The sequence below is a fragment of the Phalacrocorax carbo genome, chromosome 2, assembly GCF_963921805.1.
Source record: "Phalacrocorax carbo chromosome 2, bPhaCar2.1, whole genome shotgun sequence".
In the NCBI taxonomy this organism is placed as follows: domain Eukaryota; kingdom Metazoa; phylum Chordata; class Aves; order Suliformes; family Phalacrocoracidae; genus Phalacrocorax; species Phalacrocorax carbo.
The window spans coordinates 130,610,680-130,631,923 of record NC_087514.1 but is presented as its reverse complement, the minus strand read 5'-3'; the positions used below and the strand labels follow the sequence as shown (position 1 = coordinate 130,631,923).

General features: G+C 38.0%; 1 protein-coding gene across 1 annotated transcript in view; it reads right to left on the bottom strand.

The window, feature by feature from the left end:
- HIBADH (3-hydroxyisobutyrate dehydrogenase) overlaps positions 1 to 21,244 on the bottom strand; it is an 87,229-nt gene that overhangs the window by 20,249 nt on the left and 45,736 nt on the right. The window lies entirely within an intron of this gene.

The window sequence follows — 21,244 nt, the reverse complement described above, 5'->3', positions numbered from 1 at the left end:
ATATAAATAGGCTATAAATTTTTTCTACTTGCTTCATAGACAATGTCTGCCATCCTCAATCTATTTCCACGAAACAAGTAAATAGAATAGTGTCAGAAAAACCACCTACAACACAATGTGACTCAAAGGGCTTGTGTTTCTCCCTGTTATAAAAATCAGCATCAAAGACCTATGAAGCTATTCTGCTGCCGTGTAACTAAAACACAGTAAATCACTTAATTTGCTCAAAAGAACTTAAATGTTTTAAGCAGTCTGCCATCAGTGGAGATAAAGAAGAGGGCCGATGGGACCGGGCTGCAATGTGAGCCGTCTTTAAAATGCAATTGTTCTAATCATTTTCTACAGATGCAGCCTCACAAGGGGCTGCTGTCACAGGGACCATTTACGACTTGTTATGGTGTCTCTATTGTTTACCAGCGACATTCGCTAAAAAGGCGACAGCTGGGATGGAAAGCTGCTCCTCAACGAACAATATAATCCCGTGAAAGTAATCAACAAATTTAAGGGTGTTAATTAACTTTACACTTTATCATGTTCAATTAGTTGTCCTTTCTCGAAAAGATTGCCGTGCACAATCGGTTTAGAGCGTGCCATGTTTGATTTGTAAGTGATCACTGTTTCTGTTTCAAAGTCCATGTCAGATGTTCTCTTGGGTTTTGGTGACACAGATGAATGGCTCCGCACATGTTAGGGGGTGATCTGGTTTAACATAAACCAGCATAACATAACCCCTTGTTAACGTATTGCTGGCCTTTCCAGAGCAAGAACAGAAACACCCGTGCGCGCGGATGCACACATACGTGCACAAAACCCCTGCGGCAGCACCACAGACAACGAGTCAAAGTTTCGTTTTTGCTGAAACGCAAAGACACAAATAAATGGGCAATTTTTCATCATTATATCTCAAAGCAAGACTTGTCTTTTAGGGGCACGCTTGGGATCATTTCTTCCCAGCAAGATCCCTAGTTCTGCCGCATTATGCACTATGCACAAGAGCCTTCGTACATTTTACATAATGCACGCTGCCTTTCCTAATGGCAGCTGAGCAAACGCTGGGTAGATGCACTAAGTTCTTGCGTATATCAAATTCTGTGGTGGCTTTTAAATGCCTATACTGCATTTATAATGGCAGGGATTCCACAAGAAAGTGGAATTAATCTATTATTAAAATTTGCCATTTTCCCTTTAACACACCCATTCCTGCTTGCTAATGGGACAAGGCAAAGCTCATGATGAAGCGACAATGTACTTGGAAGTGCACCTTAATGAAAGTCATTGCTGTTTCTCTCTTCTGATAAATAGAGCTTTGCATCACCATACCTCATAATCCAGTGATGTTTGAACAAAAATGGAAATGGAGGTTCAGGTCAGTGCTTTGAAGATTTATACAACAAGCACTCAATAATACCCCAGACAAAAGCATGCTTAAGGAAGTAGAAGCATCTCTTTTACAGCATAATCCAATTATACAATTTGTTAGATTATGGCTGTACATAGAAAAAAAGCCTAGTGGATTTTTATTCTGCGGCAACAGGCAAATTAAATACACATTATCATCATTATTTAAGCAGTCACATTGTACATAAAAACAAACTGCAAAAAAACCCACCCACAAAACAAAACAAAATAAAAATGCAAAGAAAGCCCAATGGAAAAGTTGTTAACTCTGAAAGCTAATAATGGACTAGGTTAAATATTTAAGAGGAAATTATAGACTCTATCAGAAATAGCTGAAAGCACAAAACAAAGCAGTAGAAAACATTAGTTTTCTACTAGGAAGAAGATCTGCAGGGAGAAGGGAAGCGGTCGATAGATCCTTAAATTGGACGCAATAGCTGTTCTTCTGTCCCAAGTTGGCAGCTGCTACATTTGCAGACCTGGTTCATTATTTACCCATAATGACCATCAAGCTCCAGTCAAAGTCAGATCACAACAACTGTCAGCAGCTCTTTTAATTAGCCTTGTTTGAATTCAGATAAATATCACAATGGCCCAGCTTCTGCTGAAAAAGCAACAGAATAAGCTGTTCTGAGTTCCTAACAAACAGTATTGTGAAAAAGTCCAGGGAACAAAAGTTTTTTTTTTTTTTAATTGCAGAAGGGATAGTGATGTGCACATTATTATTTTTCCCTCACATGATATTCATATCACGACCTACAAATCCTGTTTATGGGCGAATTTGTGGATCTCAAATGCCAACTCAGAGCGTTACTCCACAACCTAAAAGGTAAACTTTAAGGCATGGTTTACAGGTACTAATTAAATCTCTAACCTCTGTGAAATCGCATGTTTTGAAAAACTGAATCAGAATTAAGGAATGCACATATTAACAGGATTATCCTCTCTCCTAATTTATCTCCTTCTGTTTGTTTATCCTCAGGGAACATAATCTTCTGTTGCATCAAGCCACTCTCATTCTCCCTGTGTCAGCAGCAGAATAATAATTCCCTCCTCCTTCTCCACCCCCGCCTCCCACAAGCACAGGCAAGAATGAAGAAGAGTGGATAAGACTGTGTGCATCAGCATTAATGCTCCATGCAGCTATTTTCCTAGCAGTAGCAGAGACTGAAAGAAAGATGCAAGAGAGCTGTGCAATATGCTATCTGTTCTGGATAGCCCAGCATGAGAGGGAGTAATTAAACAGATTTTTTCCTCCTAGAATAATACAACAGCAGAAGATTCAGCTAGAGAATGCTTTAATAGCCTTTATTTAGCACCTCCCTTGCTCTCGGGGTTGGGTCCCTATTTCGCTAGGTGCTGTCCGAGGACAAAAGCAGAACCAAACTCTCCAGTCCCACATGGCAGTCTGAAAAGTGTTGCTGTACATGCAAGGATGTACATGCAGGGGACTCAAGGAGAACATGCTTAGGGATTTACAAGAATCATGAGAATACATGTATATAAACAATAGGTACGCATGTGTTATAGTAGCAGAGGATATCCTTTTCGGGCACAGAAAAAATTACGTAAACATCATCAGGAACTGAAGTTAGAAGGAAGTGTAGAGGGAAGGATAAAGAACCAATTAAACAAAATAGGCAAAATGGTAATGAGAAGCTTTAGGCTTTTAAAGGAAACCCTAAGTGGAATTCTATAGGGATTAGTACTTGAACTTGGCCATGGACGCCAAAATAAAAATCTTCAATATGATTTAGATGTATTATAGAAGGATGCCAAAACACAGAAAAGAATATGTCCTCTCAATAAATCATGCAGTAGAAGCTGTTGTTATGGCAGCTTAATATGAGGGGAATGCACCAGAAAATTTTTACGAGATAGTATTAAGTAGCAACTGATGCCTCCAAAAGGACTAGCCAAAGAAAATAAGTTGCAAAAGGCAGATACACACAGAAGATACTTTAACTTTTTCAACAAGCTGAAAGGCCTGATGAGATGGTTCTGTCTGCAGCAGTTTCTTTTAAAAGCGTTACATTTAGTTCTAGTCATTGTAATGTCAAAGAGAAATATCAAAGTACCTGAAAAGTTACCAAGTAAAAAGGTTAACAGCACTGCAATAAGAGAGGAAATAAAGTATGATTGATTAAATTATTTGCTTATTTTTAATACCCAAAATACTGTATCAAAAATGTTTAAAAACAGTAGTTCATGCCAGTCATCTTTCCTATTCTCTCCCTTTAATCCATATTCCACCATAAAAGCCCTGGACAACAAAAAAAGCCCTTAGGTTTTCCTGCTGGAGTACCAGATGTAGATACTCCTTTATCCATGCCTAGTATTTAGGTACATGGTCTAAATCTCATTTGAAGCTGCAGACCTATACAGAAATATCAAAACTTAACAACGATTGCAAGTATCTACAGCCTTGGGCAGCAAAAGTAAATGCACAGAGCTTAGCACAGTTCAAAAGTATTCCAGTTTATATCTGAATGTTAGCAACAAAGCTGGACAGACGGTGAAGAATGGGAGAAGCATATTCCATCTATCCAAGACACCAAGGTTTCAAAGCAGACTTCAGGTCAGTCCAAATGTAAAGTACATAGCACTAAGCTATCTGGTTAACCATAGCTAGGTTCTGAGTAAGCACCACATCAAACACCAGAGAGAAATATCAAATACAAGAGAAACAAAGATAACAACCCATCAACCCCGTGCCCAGCACTACTGTTTGAATTTCTAGTCTCTTAGGGGAAGTCCAGAATTGAAACATCAACATGCACACAGCTTCTTAGCTACGTGGACCAATCTTAACCCTCCATGCAACTAAAATCCAGCAGACAGGCTCTGGCACAATTCCCATCTTGCCCAGATGAGGATTCAAGTCCTAAAAGTAAAACTTCCTCTCAATCACATAGTGCAAAAACAAGAATATTTTTTGTCTCACATTAGAAAAGTGACAGAGCTGCATATTTAACACCCGCTGAGGCCATCACATCCCCACTTTCTTCAGAAGCTTCTGCTTTATGCAGAAGATACCAACCAGAAAATCGACTGTTACAGGACTATAGGAGAAAATGCTCAAGGGGATGAACACTTAACACCGTCCTCCTAGAAAAAGAAAAGGTAAAGCCCCAGAAGAGCTATTCTGTCTGCTCTAACTAGAATCCACACACAACACCAAAATGAACAATATCAAACCCCCAAAAGCCTCATGCTTGTGCAGGATAGCAAAAGCCACAAATAGAACCAATGGTCCACCTTGGCATCACAGCTTGCCATCTCATCTGTTTTGACTGAGCACCATGCACGCAAATTCATGACCAAAAAACCCAGATGTGTGGCCAAACTGCCGAGCCCTGTAAATGACAAAAAGCAGTTAGCCAGACGCCACCACGTTTGCAGATTTTGCTAGTTGGACGTGAATATCTCTGTCTGGAAAGTATGAAAACTCATGCATTCTACCTTAACTCCACAGCAAAATGCAAGTATGTTTACAAAGCATTGTGGAATAGATATACAATAGCTTAAACCCTTCATTATAACAGCAAAACAAGAGCCTTTGAAGGAAAAATAAACCAAGAATTTTTAATATTATTGTTTACATATTTCTCCAGTATTAGTACAACCATAACAAGACATTAATCCCCTTTTACAAAAACAAAATACTTGAAACACTTTAGTCCTTCATGATTTTCTTTACCATGTTACCCTCATATAGGCCCCCAAAAGCAACAAAACACTGCAGCATGCTTTTTTTGCCGAATAAAGAAGGCATTAAGCACATTGCTTAAAAAAATATAAGTAATCACACTGAGGTATGCATTTAACTGCATTGCTCAACAGGTAAGGGTTCAAGTGCTCTGCTTAATAAAAGGTTTGCTTCTTAGGAGCCAGCTGCAGAAGCCTAATGTCACGCAGGTAAATTTCTATCGATACATTCATTAGCCCTCTCCTGTTATATAAGAAAATAAAACCATTGTAGACACAGAAAAATATAACACAAAGCATTAAAATGGGGTGGAACAGTGTAGCATACCTATTCCTAAGCATTTCTGGTTTATCTAACAGCTGAAGATGTAGCAATGCCGTACCCCAATCCCAAGCTTTAGGGGCGTATTTACATTTACAACATTTAAAAAGTATCTAGTATTTAATAGCATCAATTAAACAAAAGTTTAAAATAAAATAGTAATGTATAGCCAGAAAGAAGTGTCAGGTACGTAATTTTAAAATAAATACATCTCCATTATTTTCTGCTGGAGAGTTGCCCAGCTGCGAGTTTTGATTTTATCTGTTTTGGCTACAGTCTATGACAGGATAACTGATACAGCTTTACCAACTGAAATTGGAAGTAAATGCTTAATAAATAGGACTGAAAACTGCATTGAACATTTTTTAACTAACTTTTGAACGTTGTCCCTTAAAGCATCATCAGTGCTGTAAGACGAAGAATTCTTTTGATAATCTGAACCACCATCAGAATGCATTGCTTCAGATATGTCTGTCCTTTCTGCAAGTGCTTCAGCATTGAATCTTGCCTCTGAATACAGTAAACAGCCCACACAGTTTATTTTTCAGCTTCTCCTTTAAAATATATATTTATTTTTAAGCCTGCTTAACTCTATATCCATAAAGTAACAATGTATTTTCTGCTGCCTAATTTCAGCATCTTCACAGTTAATGCTCAAAGCCTTTATCCAGCACTGCAAAGGCAACGCAGTATAATAATGCAAGATGACAACAACTGCTAGAAAAGCAGCCTAAACTGGAAAGACACAGAGCTTCCATTTAAGGAATCCCTTCATTATAAGGCCTTTCCCAGTTCTATTTCCTGTTTAGGGATCCTCCGCACGTAATTCTATTATTACTCCTCTGCAAAACAGATAGTACATCTCTTTCTAGCATTGCCCTCCAGCCTAAAATGCAATGTACTTTTTTCCATGTTCTCAAATGTAATTGATGCCACTTATCCAATGACTTCAAACCCTTGTAATTTAATTCAAAGTCATACTTCTTTATGCATGAACTAATTCTAAGTTTAGTATGGAAATATTTTCAAAAAGAGATACTATTTTTATTATTACTATTATTGTTTCAGGATGAGCAAATATGCAATCATATGGTTTAAATTTACAAATCTTTACATGCTCCAAATGCTGCACTTTCATGAAACAAAACACATTTTCACATTTAACTGTGCTGAATGACAACTTAAGGAGACCTATTATAAAATAATTCGTGTACCTCTTTTTTTCCCCCACTAACTGTAACCATTCCAACACTACAAATTCAGCAATTTTGCACAAATCAAATTCACCTTTTTTCTTTAATGTAAAGGTATCTAAAGTCAATACTTGTCCTGGTCTTCCACTTAAAAAAAAAGGAAAAGAGTGCATTTTGCCTACGAACAGAATCAAGAGGGTAACAAAGTTAATTATTTCTCATAATCAGTAATTATGATTAGATAAGAGAGTCTTCGGTAATGAACTGCTCTAATGATGGAGGACCTCCATCCTAAGAAATATAATAGTACATTAACATAACTGTGTATGCAAAGTACATAGAACCGCTGCCACAGTTAACTTGTCATTGAATGATTAAATAGGAATTCGTAATTAGAAAAATCCACAGTGTAATTTATTGGCCTTCCTGACAGTTCTGGTTCATTAGAAGTTGATTACCAAACAGTGACCTCTAGTGGCCTACATTTTTTTCATGTTATCTTGTTTCTCTTGGCTATTTAACCTAGGGGGGGAAAAAAAGGCAATTTGAGGAATTTAAAACATTTCCCTTCATAATTCCTTCTTTTTACTTCTCTTAAAGTATATAGTGTGCTAATTGCTTCAGAAAAAGTTTTCCCTTGCTGTAACCGTTTATTTAAAAGTATAAAAATGTATATATATGTGACCCCCCCCAAATTCTCAGTTTAAAGTTAATACCGAGATTAACATGTTTCTCATTAATCTAATAAATATTTACATTCTGATTAAACATAATTTCTTCTAGAAAAAAAATAGAATATATTTAAAAATAACTTCTCTGGTGTCACAAAGATTTTGAGAAGCTTATACTTCAAGTAAGTCTTTGTATCTTAAAGTGAAGTGACTCTAAGTGTTGCCTTTGAACAACAGTCACTTTTCCACTAAAACAGATTATACTGGCTCAGATGGAGGGGGCAGAAGATGGGGGGGAGAAAACTCCCTAATCCTCTCCTCCAAGTAGGAGAAAAAAGCCGGACGTTTCATATCAATTGCTAAACACATGCTTTGCCATACTCTTAATTCAAATTTCATTTTTAAAGAACACAACTTAAATGTAAGTAAGATTTGCATTTAACTGCAAAATCTTTTAAGAGAGTGGAATTTCCCCCCATTCAACATAATTAATCCACTGTTAAGCTATTTAGACAGTCTTCTATTTAAAAATTTTCCATTATGATAGATATGCTTTTTCTTGTGCTAGTGCAGTGGCTAATTTTTTTTTTTAAGTATGAATGTTTTTAACAGGAAGTAGCACATCTGAAACTAATATAGAAGCCCCTGAAACACAGTATTAAATAAAAATCCATAGCCAGTGATTACATGCAATTTAGATTTCAGTTGTTCTCATTTTGCATCTTGATCTTTTTCCAACACTAATATTTTAGAAACTATGTGCATCTGTTTTTCTTCGCTTTTGTCTAATACAGAAATGGCTACAAAAAATTATGCCCCTTTATCAGAGAGAAGTTAGAAAATAAACTGCATAGTTCTGTTTCATACATAACCAGCTTTTTCAGAGAGAACTATTCCAGTCTCCCAAATGGGGAGAAGTCCACCATCCTTATATGCTGGAAACAGCTTTAACAACTGCTATAAACAGAGAAAAGGATAGCTACAGGATAGAGATCCCCACCCCGATTTTCCTCTGTGTATGTGCAGATCCGTGCATGCACACACACAGGATTCTAGCTGTTTGTGGCGATGATTTAATATAGTGACTGGATAATGAGCTGTGCTCCCCGCAGCAAGTGAATCACCATTTAATGCTATTATCAACAGTTCATGACCCACCGGCATGAAATGTCAGCCTGATTAATCTGAACACTACTGACCTCAGAGAGGAAAAGCTACCTTATTGTCAGAACTTAATATATAATAAAATCATACACAGAATATAAATACTTGATCAAGCAAAGCCATTAACAGAAAACCTACTTTATTTTGCTCTACGGTTTCTTTTAAACTTGCTAAGGCACAATTTTTTTTTTTAATAAATACATTTGTCTAGTCAAGCAGGAAGCAATCCATTAGGACCTATTATTTTTATATACAGTGAAACACTTCAAAATGGCTGTCCAAATACAAACCCCAGGTTGATATTAATAAGAAAAAAATTAGAATATGCTAGTGTAGGACTTGCTAGTGTCAATTTATATCAGGAAAGGATCAGAAATGGTTTGTGTTTTTCTAAGGTCAACGAGGCAATAAAAATACTGATCTGTAAATAGGAAACAGTTTGAGTGATGCCGCATAACTCATAGAAGCAAGCTACCTTAGTTTAATAAGACCAATATACTTCAAGAAGATTAGAAACTTGTGGCAGTTATATTCATGAATATAAGGGGAAACCCCGCACATTTTATTATATTTACAATGAAGGTTTTTCTTTATGTATGTCTGTATCATGATACAGCACCACTAAACACAATTTTAACATATTTCTCTATTGTCTGTGGAGAATAAACCAAGAAAATAAGAAAAACCACACCTTTTACCAGTCACAATGAGGTTGGTACAATTTTGCTACATCTTCTCCACATCTCTTTTTAATTTAACCTTGCTAGAAGTCTTATAAAAAATGCAGAACTTTTAAGTCATCTTTTCAGGATTCTGCACATCATGGTATATAAATAACCCAGACTGAAGATGGGAGGACTACATGCATTTATCCGTCCAATTATGTTAACTGACACAAGCATAGTAACTACTATGGTTTACTGATCACAGTATTGCAAAATAGGTGAAAACTGCTGCAGTTATTTTTAAAATGAAAACTGGAATGGTTTCACCCCTTACTTTGTATCTTTGTCACCTGGTACTGAAAGGGTTAAATGATCTTCAGGACAAGGGACTGGAAAGGAACTGAGTGAAATCCCCAAAACTGCCCACATATGAATAGAATGGACTGTGGGTGAGATGAGACTGATCACTCTCCAAGTATTGACTTATAACAACTGGCAGCCAAGGAAAGAAGAACATGTCAAACTGACTTGGACAAAACACGAACCCTGATGCCTGAACTCCCAGTTAAGAGCTCTGCTGGAAATGTAAAGAAGGAATAAAGGAATTCTGGACACTTATGCAGGAAAGTAATTCATGCTGCCAGCACAGACATATGTTTAAGCTTTGCTTTTCCATTCAGAAACCAAACAGTTCCCATATGCCAGTTGACTACTAAGTGTTGGCTTGTAGGCCAAGGCAAAGCAAAAGCTGTCCTACATAGCTGCAAATATTGCAAATACTGTGCCTGAATGGGTAACAGGATCTGACAGCAGTTTAAAACCTCTTCTGCACCCCTCCTCTGAAATTAGAGGGGAAGAGGGGTTTGCCATACAGTAGCACAGCCATGGAGCACTGACTCTTGGAAACATCAGGCCTTGTAATAAGAAGGTTTAACACAGAGAGGCTCTATTCAGGTCTCCATCAAGCACAAACTGTATACCTGTCTGCTAGGATGCCCAAAATCCTTTCTGTTATCTGTAACTGATGACCACCTTGACGATCCTGGTGCCCCTCTTACTCTATTGCAAATCAGCTCACCTATGAGTCTTGCAGTTAGAATCCATCTTCTACTCTTACAAAGCTATGTTGTCCTGCTTTGCCTCTGTGGTTCCTCACTGTCCACTCATTCTATGAACCCTTTTAAAGATGCTGTTTGTAATAGTAATTTTTGTTCTATTCAAGTAAACCCCATTTCACCGCTTTGCCTCTTGGAGAGGAAGAGGAACAACGAAGGGGGGGGACTTGTTTTTCCCCATTCTAAACAGCTCCTTGACACAACCAAAGTCTCCAGCAAAACAGCACTCCTTTCAGACTACGGTTAACCCTTCACAGTCCTGACTGTGTTGGGTAGATGCTACAAGTCACATCAAGTGGCAGGTTCTTCATACAAACAGGGTGTCAAAGATACAACATGTATTAAGTAACAGTTTAACCAGAATTCCTATGTTGGACAGATTCCCAAACCATCTTAGAAATATCTTGAGGGTGGTGGCAGCTTACCACAACTGTGGCAACATGGAAAACAGCATCAATAAACCTAGAGAAAAAAAGGGACCTGCTATTCTTGCCTGAAGGCAGGCAGATGACAACCAAATAAATCCAATTTTCCAAACCCTGTCTAGTTCAGCCACATTATCTACCTGCTGTGTTAATTTGTTTCACTTCTATTCTTCCTCATCAGGTAAGAGGGGCCTATAAGAGAACAAGACAACAAAAATATAACAGAAAGATGTTATTTGCAACTCAAGCATTGTAAACAAACTCAGTAAAATCGCAGGTATCAACCTTAGAGTGGAGGTGCATGTAGTAATCAGGGGGATAACTACAGTTTGCGAGATGGAGAATCACAGAATCACAGAGTCACAGAATGGTAGGGGTTGGAAGGGACCCCTGGGGATCACCTCATCCAAACCCCCTGCTTAAGCAGGTACACATAGAGCAGGGGGCACAGGACTGTGTCCGGGTGGGTTTTGAATACATGCAGAGAAAGAGATCCACAGCCTCTCTGGGCAGCCTGTTCCACTGCTCTGGCACCCTCAAAGGAAAGAAAATTTTCCTCGTAGTCAGGTGGAACTTCCTGTGTTTCAGTTTGTGCCCATTGCCCCTTGTCCTGTTGTTGGGCGCCACTGAAAAGAGTCCAATCCCATCCTCTTGGCACCCACCCTTCAGATATTTATAAGCATTGGTAAGATCCCCTCTCAGTCTTCTCTTCTCCAGTCTAAACAAACCCGGTTCTCTCAGCCTTTCCTCATAAGGGAGATGCTCCAGTCCCCTGGTCATCTTCATAGCTCTCCACTGGACTCTCTCCAGTAGTTCCCTGTCTTTCTTGAACTGGGGAGTCCAGAACTGGACGCAATACTCCAGATGTGGCCTCACTAGGGCAGAATAGAGGGGGAGGATAACCTCCCTTGACCTGCTGGCCACACTCCTTTTAATGCATCCCAGGATACCGTTGGCCTTCTTGGCCACAAGGGCATATTGCTCGCTCATGGTCAGCTTGTTGTCCACCAGGTCCTTCCTAACAGAGCTGCTTTCCAGCAGGTCAACCTCCAACCTGTACTGGTGCATCGGGTTGCTCCTCCCAAGGTGCAGGACCTTGCACTTGCTTTTGTTGAATTTCATTAGGCAAGGGTGGAGGATAGAACTGCATCCTGTCTAGGAAGATAGTTGAAAGGAAGGACCAAAAATGAAGTAGAGATTCAGTAGAGCACTGCCTTTTCCTAAGTAAAATTAAATGATGGTGAAAGTTTAAAGGAACAGATGAGAGATCAATTTGAATCACTGATGATGGCTGCACATACACTTGCACATACACATACTCACAGATGAAAACAAAAGATGAGGAAGTTGACCAGTTTGGAGTATGGGATCTCAAACTTATATCAGATGGGGGAAAAAAAGCCATAACTATGAAATAAAAACATAACCCATGTGAAGCAACCTTAACAACAGTAAATAAGAGGGAAAAAAACCCTATGCACATAAATCTGCTAAAAAAAAAATCAGATCAATTACGCATGGAATATTTAATAGTGGACAAGAATTACTTGTTACTGCTTAGAGCAGCCAAAGCAACAAGGAAGAGGTCATCAATGACGGCACAGAAAGATTCCTTCTTAAGAGAAGAGAGAAAGGTATTAGCAGCAAAATCTAGATCAGTAACAGATATTTCCTAAAGCCACTTGTTGAGAAAAACAACCTCAGAACTAGTAGAACCTACAAGATTCATACACTGGAAGGAAAGAAACAGCCACCCTTGAGGGTAAATAATTTTCTCATCTTGAGCCACTTTTATTTTCTGTTTTCAAAATTTTTGGTTTACAAAAATCAGATTGCATTAGAAATGCACTGAGTCATACCCACTGAAGATATGTAATTATTGTTAATACTGAAGAAAGAAGTCAGACAGTAGCCCCAAGCATTCAATTTTCAAGTATTCTCTAGAATATTTTGGCATGCATGTAATTAGTTCAATAGATTTGGACTGGTTTTTCCTCCTCACTCACAAAAAATAACGAGGAAGCAAGAACCTGGAATCAACAATGCAATTTGGCATGTTTTCTACTTGATTTATAGCTATCTATAAAATGCCCAAGATCATTCTGAAACGTTAGCAAAAGAGAAAACAGTGGCTAGAATAATTTTTTTAAGTACGTTTTTAAAAGCTTTTAAATCAAAAGAAAAAATACATTTGCCTTCATAGGGAGATAACATTAAAGTTTCAAAATAAATATTTAAGTATACAGGAATGCAGATGAAGAATGAACAGTACTTGCCTGATATAAACACTAAAAATTAGGTTTTTAAGAGGTTATCCTGCAATCCTTCTGTGCTTCCTCTGGTCTCAGAATATGTAACTAGGAGGCATTCTTTTATTGCCCCCAAATGTAGCTGAGTCAGAGATTTGGGCTTTTGTTCATAGAGAATGATATGGAAACTGGAAAGAACAAGTGAACTAATGCAATTTATTTCAGAATACTGACTTAATTCTGATAAACACCCTCAAACAACAAAGTTTTTCTCAATTTTTGTACTGCCTCTCCTCTCTTGGATTAATAGGAGAGAAAATGTACATGAAGTATGGCTCTGGCTCCTGCTGTATCCCTTATTTATCACTATACCACAGTTCAGAGGGGGCTTCAGTAGAGAAAATACAGAAATATGATCAGGTCAGTATACTTAATATAAACTTTTTTGGCTACATATCCAGAGTCTCAGCAGGAAGTCAATCCCTGCTCTCTGTACTGAGAAACCTCAAAAAAGAGGCTTTGACGACACCTGCATCTCCCTTTTCCTGAAGAGTGGGGAAAGAAGGAAGAGAGAAGAGAGTTGTTTATTGAGAAACTTACAAAGCATATTTAATTCTACATAATTTTAAATAAATAACTGCTCCAAATTTGAATTTAATATTCAAAATGACATAAAAGATTAAATGCATGAACCAGCTACTGAGCAACTGGCACAGAAATAAAGCACCCACACCAGAAATTACTAAGATTGGCAGAGACTATATGCAGACAGTAATCGGATCTGCTAAACACAGCCTAACAATATGCTCTTACTGGGGAAGGTACCCATACCTGCTACATTTGAAATACCAACATCTTAATAGCTTTTGGCTAAACATATAAGGTGCACTTTGGCATTTCAACAATTCATTTTGCTGTGAGTAAAGCACAGTTTTTCAGACTACATTCCTCGTCTTGGTGGAGCCTCTCTATGTTTATCTCAAGTACAACTCCTCTCTTTATTTGTGCAAAATGCACAAAAATATATATATATAAAAAGGAGAGGGATCAGAATCACCTACAGGAAGCAAATATGCAGCACTTACTTTTAAAAAGGCTATTTTCCATCTTATGTCCAGGGAGAGCTAGAACTCAACATAGGAAGCAGTAAAATGATTATGTAAGCATCTCCAAATGTTGCCAGGTCTCCCTTCTTGGGATAGCTGTTCAATGTTTTGATTAGAGATTTGCACTATTGTGCCAGGAGAGACTGGTCGAACAATGATATTTCTCAATAATATTATATTTAAATTCATGCAAAAAAAAAAAAAATTTTAGGTTAATGTCCTGAAAAGGGCATTTCCAGAATCAGATAAAAGTGCACTCAAAAGGTTTCTGCTTATTTGGCATAGGGACTCACAGGGATTATATACACCTCAGACTTAAAATATATCCCCTTTCCAAAACAATACATTTAATAAAAACTCAGGGTGGCAAGGGAAGACAGTTTTGTTGAGTATGTTCTTTACATGCCTATTTTTTTGATCTGATGGACACAAACCAGTGATCTGCTCAGTCATCATTGCTGTTTGAACAGAAATGCTTTGAGGTTCCCATTCTACAAGCCAAATCTTTTGACTTTTATGTTGTAGCATCATGGGACTCAACAAAATTTATAACTTGTTATTTCAGCCTTCTTTGATGAATAGATATAAAAATTAATTAAAAGATTTAAAGACATTATTCCACTTCTTTCAAAGTGGAACTTTCTGTAAATTAATTACTCCATGCTAAGCATTTATTACAGTCAATAAGAAAAAATACAAGTAAAAATGTCTGAAGCCTATAAAACAATCAAAGTAGTCTTTATTTTGACAATTTCTCTTATTCATTCTCCATTTATATGGAGTTCTTTTTTAAAAGAGAACCCTTTCTGGACAGCCTCTGAGGTGGTATCAAGATGGTCTTGATAAAAATAAACCTACCCATTCCTCCAAATTGTAAAGGTTTTGGTCTTACTTTAACAGTCTAATCTATCTCGAGACAAGAGGGAACTCATACATCCTGCAACAGAACAAGGTGGATTAAACTGATAAACTACGATAGGACGTTATACAGCTGATTCCAGACAGTGCCAGAGGGGCACCAGCCTGGTAAATCCTGGGTACAGTTGTTCAGGCAGGGAATTCAAGCCAGCCTACAGAGAAATGGGATAGGGACCCAGCATTAAATTAGCATGCTAGAGCACACTCAAAGACTTTGTGAGGCTGTTCAACGCTGCTCTCGCCAATGCAGAGTCCTCTGTGTTCAAGAAGGCCTTTGCTGCTACCAAGTATCCTGAACTCAGCTGGGTGCAACATCCTCTGTCATCAAAAAAAGACTCCAGCCTGACTAAAGGCTGGTTGCAGAAGTCCAGGCAGGTAATCCCAGCCCACCCGCAGAGAAATGAACCATTAAATTAGATAAGGAGTCTTATAGGGCTCCCCATGCTACCTTCAAAGTACAACGTGAGTAGGGAAGAGCCTATAGCCAGGTTGCCTGACTTGACAGTGGTAACAGAGCATGGCCACAATAGAATTATGCATGACACTAAAGGTACCTAAGTTTTCAGAGGTAGAAGGTAGGGACTAGATAAAGGTTGTGACAAGATAAGTCCTAATCATATGTGGCAGGACTAATCAAGTGATGAAGGCAGAAAACCTGGTGGCAGAATTGACTGGCCAGGTTTACAAAGCCTGAACACTACTTGCCAGAAAGGAGGGACTAACGTTCAACTTTGACATAGAATTTTTCTGAAAAAAGGTAAAAGTTAGGGCTACTGACTTGACAGAAGTCTACGGATGCTTGAAGAACAGCAGAAAACAAGTCTCTCCTCCAGCCTTCCCAAAAGAAAGTAAATTAATAAACTCAGTGAGGCAAGAAGATCCTTAAGAAATCAGGATGTCTAGGGATACTACATCCAATAAAAAACTATTCTTAGTTCCCTCAGTTTGTGGGGGTTTGCATGCATCAAAAAAGGGACTACCCAAACCAGTAGCCTGTATGTTAGACAGCAGGCACCTACTAGTTTTGACTACGTCACCTTGTAAACAGGGAGAAGTGACATCAATGAGGACAGAAATAATAAGTGGATGAGAGTATATAACTCCCGTTAGTGGTTTTATTACTGTTTTGGGGAGTGGAATGACCTGGATTCTAAACTCATGGTGAACAGGGACTTTCCCAAGTCTAGGAGTGGGGACAAAGTTTAAATCCAACAGCTCAGTGCTGTGTCTGGGGTTCAGGGATGTTAGGACCAAGCAACTTTGGACAAGAGAGGGGTAGTCCTAATTTTTTACATAATTTCTTGGAGGATGACAGAGGAAGAGTTTTCTAGTATGATGCATATCCTTTTCCTACCTATACAGAATATTTGTGCACACTACACAAGTAAAATAGTTGTTGCCTCAATTGTTACTAACACTTTCCTTTACAGTATACTTGCATAAACTGTTCCCTTTAACTGAACCTGCAAAATCTAGAATACAACAGTATTAGTACCTATGGATGGATTACAGGGGGGAATGGCTCCAGTATTTTGTCTTACAAATGTATTAACCACATTAAAATATATTTCTGTCACTGACTGGGCATGCTTAGTTAGATGCAGAAATATTGGTACTGAAACTAAACATGTAGAAATTAACATCAAGTAATAGATTCCAAACAAAATGCTGGAGAACGGGTTTGTCCTGTCCTTGTTAAAGGATGGAAAAAGCTTTCAGAAGGTTCACTCTCAGCGGTAAAGCAGCGGCTATTTAACAGAAGCAGGTTTCTGAAGCATCTTAACAACTCTCACTGGTGACTTGTTACATCTTACCACTGGTCCCTGCAGGTCCTGTACCCTGACAGGCAGAATGAAAAGATTCTCTAACGGGGCCACTGGCTGTCAGAAGCCACCAGCTGGCCTGCCAGGGCTTTGCAATTGCAGGGGCCAGCTGACAGTCTGGGTGTTGCTGACCATGCTGAGAAACGTGCCACCCAGCTGCTGTGTGGTCACGTCCATCTGGAGATCTCCAGCCAGACAAATCTCTGGGCCTGTCAGATCTCTTCAGCAAGCCTTGTTATGCAAATTCAATTACTCAAGTGTGCCCTATTACTGCTGGCTAACTGCTCCTAGAACCAATCTCACACTGACAGTCAGCTCACATTTTTACCCACCAAAAGTACCTCATTTATTCTTGCTCAACTATTCCCTTGTATCATTAAGGCAGAACAGACAGAGTCCATAGTACTGTAACCTCTCTGCAGTGGGTTACTATTCCTTGCAAAGAGCTTAGAGAGAAATTAATTTAAAAACATACAGCATCTAATCAAACATGAGTTAAAGCCACGCTATCTACATAATTTACCCCCAGAAACAGGAATTATAAGACTTTGACAGAATTCTAGCTCATGTGATGAGTATTTTAAAAAGCAAACAAATAAACATGAAAAAAAATATTCAGCAAAGCAGTGAATTGTGCTTGAGGTATTTGCTTCAACACAGGCGTACAGGTAATGGAAGACAAGATTTCTGATTTTATCTAGCATGCCAGTGTTTAAATTTGTTCAACTAGCAGGACTGCTGCAGCAATAACCACCCACTTCTTTCACATATTTATTTACTGAATCTAATTCAGATGTAGTCTGAGCTATTAGTAGTTTTCCTTGATGGAGAGATATGAAAGATTTTACTTAGAGAATCCATCATGTAAATGCAACAATGTGTAACAGAAAAGTTTGGTGAAGATTTAGAAGCGAAGAGTTAAGCATCTTATTGTTGATTTGCTCAGCATATAAACAAAAGTTTCTGCTCAAAACATCATTGTGAAATTGCATGCCTTCATTTTGAAGTTATTCAAAAGCTGACATAGGAAACGTTAGCAGATAAAACACTGTTAGCTGGAACAAACTACTGTAGGTGTCTATATCTAGCATGTAAGCCAAATTTAAAATATTTGTTTTTCAAACTACCACCAAGAAAAATAAATATTGTTAGTGAACAAGAATACTGGAGCGGTTTTCTAAAGTAAAAAATGCAACTGTATTGAGTACAAGGCTACAGCATGGTTACTTAGCTAGATTAATATGCAGTGTGTTTAAAACCAATTCAGGTCTCAGGGCAGATGATAACAAATCAAGCCAAGTCTCTCTAACCTAGTTCTCCTTCCCTTCACAGGAATGAAGTTGCCCTTCTAAGTGTCGATTCATCTTTTCAACTCCTTTCAACAGTGAGTTTCAGTTAAAAGGACTGGGGGGAGATTTACTTCAAAAAATTATCATTTACCCTCAAAAGGTTTTGTCTTCAAAAATGACTGCTAAACAAATTTTTAAAACATCAGTGTTGGAAGACTATGGGGAAAAATATTAAGATGCAATCATAAGAATATGAGCTGATTAATGCCTAGGAACCTGAGCTGTTGTGAAGGAAGATATGAGTCAAGCATTGGGAGAAACTGGAAAAATGGCACAGTACACTGTGCTGGCAGAATGCTTGGCATGAGCGGGGAGATGGGAAGAAAGATATATTTGAGAAAGGCATTATTGTGTTAAGTCTTAAAAGGGGAAGATATGTGATGCAGACAGAGATCAGAAACCAGCAAAAGGATTCCAGGAACACATTTACAGCAGACTGCAGACTTTAGGTGAAAGATAATAGCAGGGAGACAAAGGATCATGAGAGGCCAAGGAGATTTTAAAATATGCAATTTGCCAAGGCCTGAGATAACTGGGTCATGGACCATGGTCATACCAACAGTATAGGAAGATTCTCAAACCAGTCTATGTGAAATGTCTGCAATATTTAGAACCCACCCAATTTCTTGGAAACAGAGAAACAAAAGACAAATATGACAGTGGGACTGGAGTGTGAAAGAGAAAATACTAGTGACAGAGCTGACTAGAACTACAACAGCTAAACCTTTCTAAGACTGTAAAACGATGGGAGGGAGTTGGGAAGATGTTTTTGCAAAACAGAGCACATGATAAAGAAAATAAGACATATCTGCAAGTAAACCACAAAATGGATGCTTGAATTCAGAACAAAACTGATTTTTAAACAGTCTCATGTTTATTCTTAAATTTTTATAAAGGTTCCCAAAGTCAATTAAGCAAGGTAACTTAAGCAAAAACTTAACAGCCTTAACTAAAGGATCCTAACAAATGGTATAAACAACCTCAGAAAAGTTGGGAAGATCTCCATTCCCCCAAAAAATTATTTTTGTTGAATTGGGCAGAGGTAGATGGGAAAAAGAGTGAAAGAAAAGCATAATGGAAACGCATACTATTGGCACATCTGGTTTTGATTTAGGAGCATTGCTTTTGAAGGAGCATTACGAGCCTCATTCCTAATGAAGCCAAAGATATTCTTGTGAAAATCAACTGAGGGATGTGCATGGAACTCACATCTCTCTCCCCATACTCCCCTTCTTAAGGAGGTGGCATGAAAAAGCATTTTCTAAAAAAATGGGAGACTAGGAAAGTCTGAGAGAATACCAAATCTGAAATTAGTTTCATTCTACTTTCTATCCACAAAAACCACAGTATCCCTGTGTATCAGGGATAAATTAGAACTCTGGGGAAGTTCTGTTTCATTGAAGTAATCCTGAATGACACCTTCCAGACAAAACAATATGGACAGCTATTGGCGTCTGCCAAAATCAAGTCAGGTTTGCTACAACATTTCTGTAACAATAATGCAAATATTGTTGCCAGACTCAGGCTATTCTTCTCTATTTATGTGACATTAACATAAATTTATTACAAATCAAGATACAACTATATAAATGGAAGTCAAAGAAGCAATACTGACCCACACACCAAGGGCAAAAAAGACATGGACAGATAATCCAAAGATAGGTATTTCAATAAAATGGAGACAATCTCATGTCAGCTAACTCAGTCACCTGAGCAGTACCTTCAAGATGACAGGATTCCACCACTTGGTGTTACCCAGTATTGATTCACCCTAACTACATCAACTAGTCATTTCACTTTCTGTATTCCTTTCTGTATTCTGCAGAACTGACAGCCCAGCTCCTAATAGTTAGGTTCCTTGCTAAGAAATAGGGCATAACTATTTCCCGTCAAGAGAATGAATGCAAGTAGACATTGAAGAAATAGCTCCTTTGTTGACTCTTGTATCCCAATCTCTTGTTTCCTACCAGAAGTAAGAAGAGGTGCACCACACAGGTATTTCTAGACCAAGTTATAAAAGCACTGTGGTTTTCCTCCAAAAATGGCAAAGAAAACAGAAAGTCTGTTCATGCAATTCACACATCAAGTTTTATTCCTGCATTATGGAGGATTCTGCACTGATGTTTCAGACGAAACACCAGCTTTAAAGCTCACATGGTTCAAGGTTCTCATTAAAATGGGTTGGAGAGCTTAGTCTCACACACACACAATCAAAAAAAGAGTCAGGGGGTTCTTTTTTTTTCAGTCTGAAAGGCTGAAATCCTACATGAGAATAACATGAATATTATTTATTCATAACCTCTGTCATTTTGTAGGTGCCTGATGCAGTGAAGTAGGAAAATGTATATGCCTCCTAGATTTTTGTTTAATCGTGTCTAATGAAGCTGTGGGTGTTCTTGGCAGATGTATATACTGATTTAATTCTTTAATTTAATCCTAACAAGCTTCTGCCCTGAATGATAATTTACGTCAATGCATTCATTTCGTAGATTAATATTGCACTGGATTAGAAAAAACCTGAGTACTAGTGTTAAGTTTGTTGCATTAGAAGTTGGTTGCATGTTCCTTTATCACCATTCCTTGAGAAAAGCTGAACACAGACAGGCTTTTTATTCAATCTACACTGGGCCAGTGTATGCTTCCACCACTATCTACTTTTGGAGATTTCATTTTAAAAAGGAAACTATTATTATTTTAATCCTTTTCCTTTGTTTCAAATTCCATTTCAAGAGTCTAAAAGTCTCCCCATTTTAGCTGCAACCTTGTGAAAGCAGTACAATCAGAATACATTAGCCATAAAGCTGTGTGGCACATCACTAATTTCTATACTGGATTTACATTTTAGTATTATTTTTTCAGACCTGCTTCTCATGTACTGTAACATTTATTTGTTTTGTATGCTGATCTATATTAACCAGAAGCTTTCACTAATTAGCCTGCAAGGATATACAGTGAGTGGCTTAAAAAAAGAAAATGTCTTAAGTGCATTCAGCTAATTCAAAATCAAGCAGCAATGAGGAGTTAATAAAGTGTTTTTTCCTTAGTGAGTACCACTTTATATTTATCAACACTTAACTGCATTTGACTCCATGCTTCTTGATCACATATCTTAATTTGTTGCCTTACAATTTAATTGAA